This window comes from Equus asinus, chromosome 6 (genome assembly GCF_041296235.1).
Source record: "Equus asinus isolate D_3611 breed Donkey chromosome 6, EquAss-T2T_v2, whole genome shotgun sequence".
NCBI classification, from domain to species: domain Eukaryota; kingdom Metazoa; phylum Chordata; class Mammalia; order Perissodactyla; family Equidae; genus Equus; species Equus asinus.
The window spans coordinates 40,714,429-40,730,007 of record NC_091795.1 but is presented as its reverse complement, the minus strand read 5'-3'; the positions used below and the strand labels follow the sequence as shown (position 1 = coordinate 40,730,007).

General features: G+C 36.5%; 1 protein-coding gene across 9 annotated transcripts in view; it reads left to right on the top strand.

Annotated features, from left to right (window-relative positions):
- ALMS1 (ALMS1 centrosome and basal body associated protein) overlaps positions 1-15,579 on the top strand; it is a 251,540-nt gene that overhangs the window by 50,868 nt on the left and 185,093 nt on the right. The window lies entirely within an intron of this gene.

The following is a 15,579-nucleotide window of genomic DNA, read 5'->3' as shown; positions in this document are numbered from 1 at the left end:
AGGGTGATTAGATCCATTGCATGGCCCTGGGATTGGACAGTAGAAGTTGAATACAGATCACTGGGTAAAGTAAATTGAGATTTTGAGGCTAGCTTATTGGATTGGTTAACTGTGTTTAAATATCTTCTCATTAATGTGGGATTTGGGGTTTAGGGAAAGCCTGTGAACCAGACCTTAAAGTCTTCAAAAAATAAATAGAGGGCTGGCCTGGTGTCATAGTGGTTAAGTTCGTGTGCTCTGCTTCAGTGACCCAGGGTTCATGGGTTTGTATCCCAGGTGCGGACCTACACACTGCTCATCAAGCCATGCTGTGGCAGCATCCCACATATAAAGTGGAGGAAGACTGGCACAGATGTTAGCTCAGCAAATCTTCCTCAAGCAAAAAGAGGGAGATTGGCAACATAGGTTAGCTCAGGGCTGATCTTCCTCACCAAAAGCAAAAACAAAAACAAATGAATGGGAGCAACTGGGAGTTGTAAGGAGAAAGTGATAGATGGAGGATGATATAGAAGCTGTGTGTCATCTAAACCTCAAAAAGATTTTATTTGTATGTTTGTTTGTTTATTTGAGGAAGATGGAAAATAATGGTAAGGAAATAGTTATGAGAAATAGTTAAATGCTAACTTCCATCTCTGCCTGTTTCTAGAATCATGGTATATGGGAGAGGACTGCAAGGGTAGTAGTATTGTCAAGGGGAAAATCAAGTTTCTTTTAAGGCAAAAAGTTAGAGAGTATTCTATGAAAAATTTGAGAATGGTTGTTTATTAAATAGCAGAATGGTTTCAAAGAGCATGGAGGAAAGGAGGGAGGAGAAGAATAAATAGTGGGAAGAACCAAGGTAAGAAAACAGCAGGAATAAAATGTGGCAACAGGAGACTGGTAATATTTGCCTTTTCTCTCTACCGGGGATTTCAATGATGAGCATAGTTGAAATGACTGGCCTCAAATATCCTAATTTTATCAGAAGTAATTTTGATGTCAGAACTATCTAAGGGTCCCAGCTCATGTCTGATCTGGTCCCAGAGATGAGATGAGGACTTCCCTAGGATTTGAGAAAGGCATTATGTCTAAAAATGTATTTTTCTGGCTGTCTTGTACAAATTATAGCACGGCTTCGTAAGGAATTCTCAGATTGCAGTGTGTCATTCCTCCCACCCCTTACCCCCGCCATTACGTCCTTTGAAATTGTCCTCGGATATTATGTTCTTTTTTCTCTTTGCATTTGCATTGACCTACCTTAAAGCTCACTGATTTCATTCCTTGGCATGTTCAGCCTATTGATGAGCTCATCAAAGGCATCCTTCATTTCTGTTACAGTGTTTTTGATTTCTGTCATTTCGTTTTGATTCTTTCTTAGAGTTTTCATCGTTCTGCTTACATTACTCATCTGTTCTTACATGTCCACTTTTTCAGTTAGAGCTCTCAGCTTATTAATCATAGTTATTTTAAATTCCTAGTCTGATAATTCGAAATCTTTGCCATATCTGAGTCAGGTTCTATTTCTTGCTTTGTCTCTTCACATTGTTTTTTGCCTTTTAACATGCCTTGTGATTTTTTGTTGAACCTTGGACATGATGTATTAGGTAAAAAGAACTGAGGTAAATAGACCTTTGGTGTAAGGTTTTAAGTTTATCTTGCTAAAAGTTAAACAGTTTGCTGTAACTGTGGTGTCAGACGCTAAAATTTCCTCTCATGTCCTTGTTTTTGTCTCTCCTGTTGTCTTTTGGTTTCCCTTGAGACTCCTTCTTAAATAGTCTGAGCCTTGCTTGCGTTCTTTCATCTGTAACCTCCTGTTGTTATACAGGAGCCCTGTTGATGTAGTGGTAATGTGTGGAGGGGAGAGGCTGCATTATAATAATCCTGTGATTAGGTCTCAGTCTTTTAGTGAGCCTGCGTCCCTGGACTGTTATATTTACAAGTGCTTCTCAGCATCTTACCCCTACGTAGGTGAAACAGGAAGGTTAGAGGGGGCTGGAGTTGGGTATTTTTCTTCTCCCAGGTTGGGTAGGTTCTGGTAAAACCAATTCAGGCTCTGGTAATATAATTTCCTTTGAGGTCAGTCTTTCATTACGGAGAACAGAGGGCTCTGGGCTGCTTCTAAAATGGCTACTTTTCCCCTCCTCCTGCCAGAAATATGAGGGTATTTTTGTTCCATCTTTATCCAGAGATCCTTGTGGGGCTTCTGGAAGTAAAACTCATGAAAATGTGGGGTCCTCCCCTAAGGCTGGGCCCCAGGAGTTTTTATCTCTAAAGTGAGTCCATGCTCTTAGCCCCTAGCAGTTTGTCAAATGCAGTTTAATTTTTCCTACCAGTTCCTGGCTTCAGCAGCTTCTGCTCCCCATAATCTGTGATTCTTTGTATTTTCCTCTCTCTCCAGTTTTCTGGCTGGTGGTTTACCCTGTGAACTCAGTTCTCTGATGGATCTAAGAAGAGCTGTTGATTTTCAGTTTGTTTAGCTCTTTTCTTGTGCAAATGGGAATGACTTCTACGCTTTTACCCGCTGGACAAGAAAAATCTCCCTCTTTTTTAAAGTGTTCAGATAAATAACAAAAGCAACCGAGATAGAGCTTTGGGAGGAAGAATGACTTATTTAGAATAAAAGTTAAAACCATCTGTCAGTAGCTTTTTTTAAACAGCTTTATTGAGGTGTAATTCACATACTATACACTTCATCCATTTCAAGTGTACAGTTCACTGAGTTGTGCAAACATCACTATACTCTAATTTTAGAACATTTTTATACTCCCAAGGAAACCCTGTAACTGTTAGTGGTCACTCCCCACTCCACACCTCCCTCAGCATTCCCACTGTGTCTGTAAATTTGCCTATTCTGGAGATTTTCATATAGATGAAATCATACAATATGTGATCTTGTGTGACTGGGTTCTTTCACTGTGTATGTTTTCAAGATTTATATGTTGTAACATGAATCAGTACTCATTCCTTTTTATTGCCAATAATAGTAGATTGTATGGATATGTCACATTTTGTGTACCCATTCATCAGTTGATGGACATTTGGGTTGTTTTCACTTTTTTGGCTCTTATGAATAAAGTTGCTGTGAACATTCATGTACATGTTTTTGTGAATATGTATATTTTCACATCTGTTTGATATATATCTAGGAGTAGAATCGCTGGTTCTTGATAACAATGTTTAACATTTTGAAGAACTGCTCAACTGTTTTCCAAAGAGTGTGCACCATATTACAATTCCCACCAGCATTATGAGGGTTCGAATTTCTCCACTTTCTCAGCAACACTTGTTATTTTCTGTCTTTGTGATTATAGCCATTCTGGTGGGTGTGAAGTGGTATCTTGTGGTTGTAGCTTACATTTCCCTAATGGCCACTGATGTTGAGCATCTTTTTTTGTGTTTATTGGCCATTTGTATATCTTCTTTGGAGAAATGTCTATTCAGATTCTCACTCCCTTTTTTATTGGGTTATTTATCTTTTTGTTATTGAGTTGCAAGAGTTCTTTATATATTTTGAATACAAGTCCTTTATCAGATACATTATTTGCAAAAGTTTTCTCCCACTCTGGGTTGTCTAGTCTCTTAATTGATGATATTGATTGCAGTACAAAGTTTTTAATTTTGATGATATCCACTTCATCTGTTTTTCTTCTTTTTAAAAATTTAATATTTAAATGGTGATAAAATACACATAATATAAAACTTACCATTTTACCCATTTTTAAGTATACAGTTCAGTGGCATTAAATACATTCACATTGTTGTGCAAAACATCACCACCCGTCTATCCACAGAACTCTTTCTTGTAAATCTGAAACTCTGTATCTATTAAATAGTAACTCCCTATTCGCTGCTACCCCTTGTCAACTGCCATTCTCCTTTTTATCTCTATGAATTTGACTACTCTAGGTTCCTCATATAAGTGGAATCATGCAGTATTTGTCTTTTTGTGACTGGCTTATTTCACTTAGAATAGTGTCTTCAAAGTTTCATCCGTGTTGTAGCCTATATCAGATTGCCTTGAGTCTGTCGATTTGTTTTGGGAGTATGCCATCTTAAATAATATTAAATATTTTGATTTATAAACATGAGATGTCTGTTTATTTGAGAGTATTGCCATCTTAATATTAAATACTTTGATCTATAAACGTGGGATGTTTTTCCATTTATTTGGGTCTTCTTAATTTCTTTCAACAATATTTTATAGTTTTCAGTATACAAGTCTTGCACTTTGTTAAATTACTTCTAAGTATTTTAATGTTTTTGATGTCATTGTAAAAAGTTGTTTTCTTCATTTCACTTTTGGAATATTCATTGCTAGTGTAAAGAAATACAGTTGAATTTTTTATGTTAATCTTGTAGCCTGCAACCTTGCTTAACCTTTCTTATTTCAAATAAGTTTTGTGTGGATTTCTTATAATTTTTATATACAAGATCATGTCATCTGCAAATACAGGCATAGCTTATTTTATTGTGCTTTGCTTTATTGCGCTTCATGGATATTGCGTTTTTTTTTCTGGGGGAAGATTAGCCCTAAACTAACTGCTGCCAATCCTCCTCTGTTTGCTGAGGAAGACTGGCCCTGAGCTAACATCCGTGCCCATCTTCCTCTACTTTATATGTGGGACGCCTACCACAGCATGGCCTGCCAAGCGGTGCCGTGTGTCCACACCTGGAATCTGAACTGGCGAACCCTGGGCCGTCAAAGCAGAACGTGCATGCGCACTTAACCGCTGCGCCACTGGGCCAGCCGTTGCGTTTTTGTAAGACCCACCACCAGCAAAAAGATTATGACTCCCCGAAGGCACAAATGATGGTTAGCATTTCTTAGCAATAAAATATTTTTAAATTAAGGTATGTACATTGTTTTTTTAGACATATGCTATTGCACACTTAGTAGATTACAGTATAATGTAGACGTAACTTTTTTTTTTTTAAGATTTCATTTTTCCTTTTTCTCCCAAAGCCCCCTGGTACATAGTTGTGCATCTTCAGTTGTGGGTCCCTCTAGTTGTGGCATGTGGGATGCTGCCTCAGCATGGCTTGACGAGCAGTGCCATGTCCGCCCCCAGGATTTGAACCCGTGAAACCCTGGGCCACCGAAGCACAGGGCGTGAACCTAACCACTCGGCCACAGGGCCAGCCCCAGCTTTTTTTTTCCTTTTTAAAGATCGGCACCTGAGCTAACATCTGTTGCCAATCTTCTTTTTCCCTTTTTTTTTCTTCTTCTTCTCCCTAAAGTCCCCCAGTACATAGTTGTATGTTCTAGTTGTGAGTGCCGCTGGTTGTGCTATGTGGGACACCGCCTCAGCATGGCTTGATGAGCAATGCCATGTCTGCACCTAGGATTCGAAGTGGCAAAACCCCAGGCCGCTGAAGCGGAGCACATGAACTTAACCACTCGGCCATGGGCCAGCCCCTAAACATAACTTTTATGTGCACTGGGAAACAAAAAAATTTGTGTAACTCATGTTATTGCGATATTTGCTTTATTGCAGTGGTCTAGAACCAAACCTGCAATATCTCCAAGGTATGCCTATAGAGATAGTCTTACTTCTTCCTTTCTAATATGGATGCCTTTGATATATTTCATTTCCCCAGTTGCTGTGACTAGAACCTCCAATACAGTGTTGCATAGAAGTGGAAAGAGCAGACATCCTTGTCTTGTGTTGGTCTTTGTGGGACTATATCAAGTGTTTTATCATTAAGTATGATATTAGGTATGGGACTTTTGTAGATGTTTTTTATCACGCTGAGGAAGTTCCCTTTTATTTGCAGTTTTTAGAGCATATTTATTGTGTTAAGGGTGTTAGATTTTATCAAATATTTTTTCTGTGTCTTTAACGGTGATCTTATGGTTTTTGTTCTTTATTCTAATAATATGTTGCATATTAATTTTCATATGTTGAACCAACTTTGCATTCTTGGTTATATATATGCCACTCAGGTATGATGTATACTCCTTTTTGTATGTTGTTGGATTCCTTTTGCCAGTAATTTTTTGAGGAATTTTGTGTTTATGTTCATAATAGATATTGGTGTGTAGATTTCTTGTGATTTTTTTTGTTGTTGTTTCACTTTGGTACAAAGGTAATACTAGTGTCATAAGTTGAGTTGGGAAGCATTCTCTGCTCTTCTAGTTTTTGGAAGAGTTTGTAAAGGATTGGGGTTAGTTTTTCTTGGCTAGAACTCACTGTGAAGCTGCCTGATCAATTTTTTGTAGAAGTTTTAAAATTACTAATTCTGTCTCTTTACTTGCTAAAAGTCTATTCAGATGTTATATTTTTCATGATCCAGTTTTCATAATTTGTCTTTCATGGAATTGTCCATTCCAGCTGGATTATCTAATTTGTTGTCATATAGCTGTTCATGGTATTCTGATATATTCCTTTTTGTTTTGTAAGGTTGGTAGTAGTGCCCCCTCTCTCATTCCTGATTTTAGTAATTTGAATTTTCTTTATCTATCTTTTTTTGGTGAATCTAGCTAAATTTTGTCAATTTTGTTGATCTTTTCAAAGAAATAAACTTGGTTTCTCTACTTTTTCTAAACTCTATTTTTCTTTACCTTTTAAATCTCTGTTTCATTTATTTCCAGTTTAGTCTTTATTGTTTCCTTCCTTCCACTTGCTTCAGTTTTAGTTTGTATTTTTTACTGTTTCTTATGGTGAAAGGTTAGGCTGTTGATTTGAGATCTTTTTAATATAGGTGTTTACGTTGATAAATTTCTAAGCACTACTTGAGCTGCATGCCCTAAGTTTTGGTTTGTTGTGTTTTTGTTTTAATTCATCTAAAGTATTTCCTGATTTCCGTTGTAATTTTTTTTCATTGACCTCTTGGTTATTTGGGAATTTGTTTTTTAATATCCACATATTCATGAATTTTCTCTTCTTGCTATCTTATTTGATTCCATTTTTGTTGGAGAACATATACTTTGAATGATTTCAGTTCTTTTAAATTTTGTCTTGTTTTATATCCTAGTGTATAGTTTATCCTGTAGAATGTACAGTTTGCATGTGAGAAGAATGTGCATTCTGCTGTTGTTAGGTGGTGTGTTCTATACGTGTCTTAGTTCTAGTGGGTTATACTGTTCAGGTCTTCGGTATCTTTGTTGAATTCTGCTTAGTTGTTTTCTCCATTTTTCAAAGTAGGGTATCGAAGTCTTCAACTGTTAGTGTTTGTGTGTCTCTCCCTTCTTTTCTGTCAGACTTGCTTTGTGTATTTGAGACTATGATATTAAGTACATTTATGTTTATAATTGTTATATATTCCTGATGAATTGACCTTTTTGTTGTAATAAATTGTCCCTGTTTGTACTTCTAGTAACTTTTTTTGTTTTAAACTCTGTTTTGTCTTATATCAGTTTGGGCACTCACTTCATGTCTTACAGTTGCTGCTTGTATGGTATATCGTTTTTCATCCCTGTACTTTCAACCTGTTTGTATCTTTGAATCTAAAGTGTGTCTCTTTTAAACAGCTTATAGTGGGATCTGTTTTTTTTAAATTCAGACTGATAATCTTTGCATTTTGATGTGATTGTTTAATCCATTCACATTTGATGGGATTATTGATAAGCATAGATTTACAATTGCTGGTTTACCTTTTGTTTTTCCTATGTCTCATATCGTTTTTGTTCTGTTCTTCCTTTACTGCTTACCGCTTAAGTGAATATTTTCTAAAATATTTATTTTATATTATTGTTTATATTATAAATAATACATATTATTTAATGTAATAAATACAACATAAAATATAATTATATTTAATTAGTATTGATTAAATATAATATTTATTATATTAATTGATTAAATATATTTATTATATTAAATATGTGAATATATAATAAATAATAAATATATGTAAATATAAAATTATAATATAAATATAAATAATATTTTCTAATATTTTATATCTAAAATATTTTGTAAAAAATGTGTGACATTTTAAATTTCTTGAATGATTTTTTAGGTAATTTTTAAGTTATATTCTTAGTGGTTGCTCTAGCACTTACAAAGTTTCTCTTATCAGAAATACTCCCAATTTATACTAACTTAATTCTAGTGTGATAGAGACATTATTCTTAAATAGTTCTATTCCCTCTTCTTATTTTGTATGCTGTTATTGTTATACTTATTAGTACGACACCTATATGTGTTACAAACCCAAGAATATATTACCTTGTTATAATTATTTATATAATTTTATGTATTTTAACAAGCTGAGAGAAGTAGGGAGAGCAAGTATTTATTTATAGAGCTTGTTATATTAATCTTCTGATTTACCTCTTCTTATTCTCTTTATTTGTTTCTGTGGATTTGTTACCATCTAGTATCATTTCCTTACTCCACTCCAGCTTTGCTCCCACCTGCCTCCTTTTGATGTTATTATCAAATATGTTACATTTCTATATGTTATAGCCCCAATAATACAATTATATACATATTACTTTATAATTTCTTTTAAAATCAGTTAAGAGAAGAAAGGAAAAGAAGTATGCAAGTATGCTGTCTTTTTGTAATTCATCTATGTAATTATTTTTACTAGCACCATTTGTTTTATTATGTAAATTTGAATTAGTGTCTGGTGTCACTTGCTTTTAGCCTGAAGAACTTCCTGCAGTATTTCTTGTGAGGTGGGTCTGCTACCAACAAATTCTCAGTGTTTTTATGTCTGGGAATATTTTTATTTTGTCTTTTGAAAGCTAGTTTTGCTGTTTTGGAATTCTTGGTTGACAATCTTTTCTTTCAGCACTTTGAATATATCTTCCCACTGTCTTCTGGCCTTTATAATTTCTGATAAGAAGTCAGCTATTAATCTTGTTAGCGTTCTCTTGTATGTGTTTTCTCTTCCTGCTTTCAAGATATTCTTTTTGTTTTTCAACATTTTCATGAGGATGTGTTGGTGTGAATCTCTGAATTTATCCTACGTTGAGTTCATTAATTTTCTCAAATGTGTAGATTAGCTTTTCATCAAATTTGGGAAATTTCAGCTGTTATTTCTTTGAGTATTTTCTCTGCTCCTTTCTCTTTTCTGCCTCGAGTATTCCCCATTATACATATGTTGGTGCATTTAGTCTTGCCTCACTGCTCTCTGAGCCTTTGTTCATTTTCCTGCATTCTTTTTTCTCTGTCCTCCAGATTGCATAATCTCTATTGATTTATCATCATGTTCACTGATTCTTCTGTCTGCCTCTATTTCCTGTTGGGCCTCTAGAAATTTTTCACTTAAGTTGTACTTTTCAACAGTAGATTTTCCATTTGGTTATTTTGTAAGTTCTATTAGCTTATTCTCTATTTGATGAGACATTGCCATTGCCTTCCTTTAATTTTTTAAGTATGATTTCCTTTTCTTCTTTGAACATATTTATAATAACTGCTTCGAAGGTTTTGGTGGCTAAGTCCAACTTGTGGGCTCCCTTAAAGGCAGTTTCTATTGCCTACATTTTTTTCCTGTGGATGGGTCACACTTTTCTTTTTGTTTTCATGTCTCACAATTTTTTGTTATAATCTGGACATGTTAGCTAATATTTTGTTGCAGCTCTGGATACTGATCATCTCCCTGGACTGGGAATGTTTGCTGTTGTTTTGCTTGTCTAGTTATTTAGTGAATGGGTTGAACTAGTTCAGTAAAGTCTATTTCCCCTGCAAATCCATCTGGTGAATTTCCTCACTGGAAAGCACAGCCTTTGGCGTGTGTCAGCCTCCCTCACCTGTGCTTCCCCTCATCCACCCCTTCCATGACTATGGTTTTAGCTCACTTCTCTCTCTTTTTTTGGTCTCCCCAGTAAGCTTCTTGCTTGTCTTCCAGTATTGGTATCAGCTGTTAACCTCAACTAATGCTAGCTAGCTGATTGTTGTATGTTTTCAACAATGCCTTGAGGCATAATTTGCTCCACAGTCTGATCCAATCAGTGTCAGGCCCAGTTTTAGAGGTAGTTTTTTAGTCAATCTTTGCGGCCTCCTCTGACCTCAGGAGAACTCTTAGTTGTTTCTTTCCCTAGTTCTCTCTTTTGAACTTCCAGCTTGTCTACCCTATGGCTTATTGGTATCATGTAGCTACCAGCTTCTTAATTGCTAACCACCAATATTGCCATTGTTTGCCAGTGTCCTTAGGCTTTCCCATACTCAGTTCCAAATAAAGTTAGTCTCCTTTAGGAGATGAGTGGAGCTACCTATTCTTACAGGTTACCTCTCCTCCTGGGCAGAATCTTTGTGACACTGCTGTGGAGCTGGGTCCTGAGACAGTGGCCCACTTCTCTTGGAGTAACACACCCCTTCTCTAGAAAAATGGTGCTGGATAGTGATGATATTCTCTGGTCTTTTTGGATTGCCTCTTCTGGAGTGGAACTTCTGCCCTATGAGTGAGCTGGCATGAGGTTGACTGTAGTCCAGTATTCTCAGCCCGCTAATGCCTCAGGTAAATCTCTGCAAGTGGGAACCGCATGAAGATAGGGCAGTTTTTGTGCTCTTCTTTTATGGCCCCTCTCCCAAAACATCTTCTCTGTTCTGCCTCTTTACTGTATGCTTTATTTTTACTAATGCAGCCAGTTGTACCATTTTAATTATTTGGTTATATCTCACTCCTCCTGATAAGACCCTGAGCTCCTGAGTGATAATATTGTGGTGTAAGGCCTGAAATTAAGTTTCAGTATTACGTGCTGCATTGACATCTGAAACCAGTGGCCCTCAAAAGGCCCACCACAAGTTTCCTTCCTCTCACCAGATAGGCTTTCCACCTAGTGGGAAAGGATCCCCACCTGGCTAGTTCCTCTATTAACTAGACTGGCTGTATTCCACCTAATCCTCAACCTAATTGGTTTCTCTCTCCTGCCAGCCTGTGAAATTATTCACACAAGCCACTTACACCTACCTCTGGGAACCTAGGGTCACCTTATGGTATTGCTACTCTAAAGCCTGCCTACCACTCTTCCTCCTTATTTATTCTGTTTGCAAGTGCAAGCCCTTTGTGGCCATGTGTGGTCCAGTGTCCTCCTCCCCTGGAATGTGAGTGTATGTGACTAATAAACTGGTGTCGGTCTCATCTATCCAGTGTCAGGTGTTATGTGTTTGGCCATCCTTGTAGCCATCAGGCAGGAATCCCTCCCTCACCAATGGGGTGAAGAGGAGGGGAATAAAAGCATTGTTTATGTCTGTGTTGAATAAATATTGTATTGAAATGGGCCCTTGATATCAACGGCCCTGATTCCTTGTTTTTTATTGACAAACCCCATGGGTCCTGTGTCATAATGGACAGAAAGCGACTGCTGAGCTGTGGTTCAAATTGGCTCCAAAGTGTGAATCAACGTAATTTGCAAGTAGGGTAAAATAACTCCATTTAACAGAATTTGAGTTCAGGGTACAGGAGAGATTGGACATACAAAGACAAGTTTGAGTCTGGATTATTGAGAATTGGTGACATCATTAGTAAGTAGGGAAGTGAATTTAGTTTTGGACTTACTGAGTTTGATCTTCAGGAGACCATTCAGTTTGGAGTGTCCTCCAACTGTCCTTTCAACTGTCCTCCAGTTGAAAAAGTGGGAACTAGGAAATGTAAATTGGAGGACCTCAACAATTGATGATTAAATTATGCTATAAGAATAGTTAAGCTTTCTGAGGGAGTATGAGTATAGAGAAAACAAAAATGCCAAGGACAGAATCTTACAGAATGCAGTAGGCAAAAGGAGAGCTAATAGAGAATACAGAAAAGAAACAGATCTTTTATTTAAATTATTGTTCATATTTAGTTCTTATCCTTTCAGATTCTACTTCAATTTCTTACTGCCTTCAGCATGTCACACTGGATTTTGTTGCATACGCATGTAGAATTGCTATGTCTTCTTGGTGGATTGATCCTTTTATCATTTTGTAATAGTACTCTTTGTCCCAAGTAATTTTTTTTCATTCTAAAGTTTACTTTATCTGATATTATAGCCACTCCTACTTTAAAATAAATTGTACAGTATTTCTTTTTCCTTCTTTTTTACTTTACGTTTTTTATGTCATTGTGTTGAAGTAAATTTCTTGTTAGACAGTGTGTAGTTGTGTTTTTAAAAATACTCTGCTAATACGTGGATGGACCTCGAGGGTATTATGTTAAGCGAAATAAGCCAGTCAGAGAAAGACGAACTCTATATGACTCCACTCATAGGTGGAAGTTAATATATTGACAAGGAGATCTGATCGGTGGTTACCAGGGAAAAGGGGGCTGGGGGGAGGGCACAAAGGGGGAAGTGGTGTACCCACAACATGACTAACAATAATGTACAACTGAAATCTCACAAGGTTGTAATCTATCATAACATTAATAAAAAAAAATACTCTGCTAATATCTGTATTTTAGTTTGTGTACTCAGACCATTTACACTTAAAGTAATTATTGATATACTACACAGCCATTTTAGTCATTAAGGTCAGCCATTTTATTTGTTCTCTCTTTGTTCCTGTTTCTCTTTTCTGGCCTTACTATGAGTTACATGGACATTTTGATAGTATTTTGAGTGTATTGCTTTGTGTAGCAATTCGTTAGTGGTTGCTCTTGGTGTTATAATATACATACATAACTTATAATTGTCTACTGGTAAAAACTTTTACCACTGAGAGTGAAGCATAATTGGTTCCTTTTACCCTTCCCACTTTTTTTTATTGAGGTCATAATGGTTTATAACGTTGTGAAATTTCAGTTGTACATTATTATTTGTAATATATGTGCCCCTTTACCCCTTATGCCCAACCCCAAACTACCTTCCCGTCTGGTAGCTACTAATCTGTTCTCTTTGTCCACATATTTGTTTATCTTCCATCTATGAGTGGGGTCATGTGGTGTTTGTCTTTCTGTCTGGTTTATTTCGCTTAACATACCACCATCAAGCTCCATTCATGTTGTTAGAAATGGGACGATTGTGTCTTTTTTTATGGCTGAATAGTATTCCATTGTGTATGTATGTATATATACATACATACGGCCCACACATATGCATACACACCACATCTTCTTTATCCATTCATCAGTCAATGGCACTTGGGTTGCTTCCATGTCCTGGCTATTGTGAATAATGCTGCAGTGCACGTAGGGGTGCATGAGTCTCTTTGAATTGTTAATTTTGAGTTCTTTGGATAAACACCCGCTAATGGAATAGCTGGGTCATATGATATTTCTATTTTTAATATTTTGAGAAATCTCCATACTGTTTTGCCTAGTGGCTGCATCAGTTTGCATTCCCACCAGCAGTGTATGAGGGTTCCCTTTTCTCCACATCCTCTCCAACATTTGTTATCTTTTGTCTTGGTAATTATAGCCATTTTAATGGATGTAAGATGATATCTCATTCTAGTTTTGATTTGCATTTCCCTAATGATTAGTGATGTTGAACATCTTTTTCATGTGTCTGTTGCCCATCTGTATATCTTCTTTGGAAAAATGTCTGTTCACATCCTCTGCCTGTTTTCTTCTTTTGAGGAAGATTAGCCCTGAGCTGACATCTGCTGCCAATCCTCCTCTTTTTGCTGAGGAAGATTGGCCCTGAGCTAACATCTGTGCCCATCTTCTATTTTATATGTGGGGTGTCTGCCACAGCATGGCTTGATAAGTGGTGTGTAGGTCTGTCCCCAGGATCTAAACCGGCAAACCCTGGGCCGCTGAAGTGGAGCATGCAAACTTAACTGCCATGCCACTGGGCTGGCCCCATCTCTGCCTATTTTTTGATTTAGTTTTTTGGTTTTTGATGTTGAGTTGTGTGAGTTCTTCATATATTTTGGAGGTTAACCCCTTGTCAGATATATGATTTGCAGATATTATCTCCCTGTTGGTGGGTTGTCTTCATTTTGTTCCTGGTTACCTTTGCCTTCCAGAAGCTCTTTGGTCTGATGTTATCTCATTTGGTTGTTTTTTCTTTTGTTTCCCTTGCCTGAGTAGACATGGTATTCGAAAAGATGCTTCTAAGACCCATGTCTAAGAGTGTACTGTCTGTATTTTCTTCTAGGAGTTTTATGGTTTCACATCTTACCTTCAAGTCTTTAATAATCCATTTTGAGTTAATTTTTGTGTATGGTGAAAGACAGTGGTCTATTTTCATTCTTTTGTATGTGGCTGTCCAGTTTTCCCAGCACCATTTATTGAAGAGACTTTCCTTTCTCCATTGTATATTCTTGGCTCCTTTGTTGAAGATTAGCCATCTGTAGATGTCTGGTTTTATTTCTGGGGTTTCAATTCTGTTCCGTTGATCTGTGCACCTGTTTTCGTACCAGTACCGTGCTGTTTTGGTTACTATAGCTTTGTAGTATATTTTGAAGTCAGGGATTGTGATGCCTCCAGTTTTGTTCTTTTTTCTCAGGATTGCTTTATCTGTTCAGAGTCTTTGGTTGCCCCATATGAATTTTAGGATTCTTTGTTCTATTTCCATGAGGTATGTCATTGTTATTCTGATTGGGATTGTGTTGAATCTGTAGATTGCTTTAGATAATATGGTCATTTTCACTATGTTTATTCTTCCAGTCTCTGTGCATGGAATATATTTCCATTTCTTTATGGTATCATCGATTTCTTTCAATAATGTCTTATAGTTTCATTGTATAGGTCTTTTACCTCCGTGGTTAAATTTATTCCTAGGTATTGTATTCTTTTTGTTGCAGTTGTAAATGGAATTGTATTCTTGAGTTCTCTTTCTGTAAGTCCATTATTAGAATATAGAAATGCAACTGATTTTTGTAAGTTTATTTTGTATCGTGCAGCTTTGCTGTAGTTGTTGATTATTTCTAATAGTTTTCCAATGGATTCTTTAGGGTTTTCTATATATATAGAATCATGTTATCTGCAAACAGCGAGAGTTTCACTTCTTTATTGCCATGGATACCCTTTCTTTCTTTTTCATACCTAATTGCTCTGGAGAAAACCTCCAATACCATGTTGAATGAGAGTGGTGAGAGTCGGCACCCTTCTCTTGTTGCTATTCTCTGAGGGATCGCTTTCAGATTTTCCCTGTTGAGTATGATGTTGGCTGTGGTTTTGTCATATATGGCCTTTATTATGTTGAGGTGCTTTCATTCTATACCCATTTTATTGAGAGTTTTTATCCTGAATGGTTGTTGGGTCTTGTCAAATGCTTTCTCTGCACCTATTGAGATGATCATGTGGTTTTTATTCCTCATTTTGTTAATGTGGTGTATCACATTGATTGATTTGTGGATATTGAACCATCACTGTGTCCCTGGTATAAATCCCACTTTATAATGGTGTATGATCCTTTTAATGTATTGCTGTATTTGGTTTGCAATATTTTCTTGAGGATTTTTGCATCTATATTCATCAGTGATATTGGCATATAAATTTCCTTCTTTGTGTTTCCTTGTGTGGCTTTTGGATCAGGGTGATGTTGTCCTCATAAAATGTGTTAGGAAGTATTTGGTCTTCTTCAATTTTTTTGGGATAGTTTGAGAATAGGTACTAAATCTTCTTTGAATGTTTGGTAGAATTCTCCAGAGAAGCTATCTGGTCCTGAACTTTTGTTTTTTGGGAGGTTTTTGGTTACTGTTTCAATGTCTTTCCTTGTGATTGGTCTATTCAGATTCTCTTATTTCTTTTTGATTGAGTTTTGAGGGGTTGTATGAATCT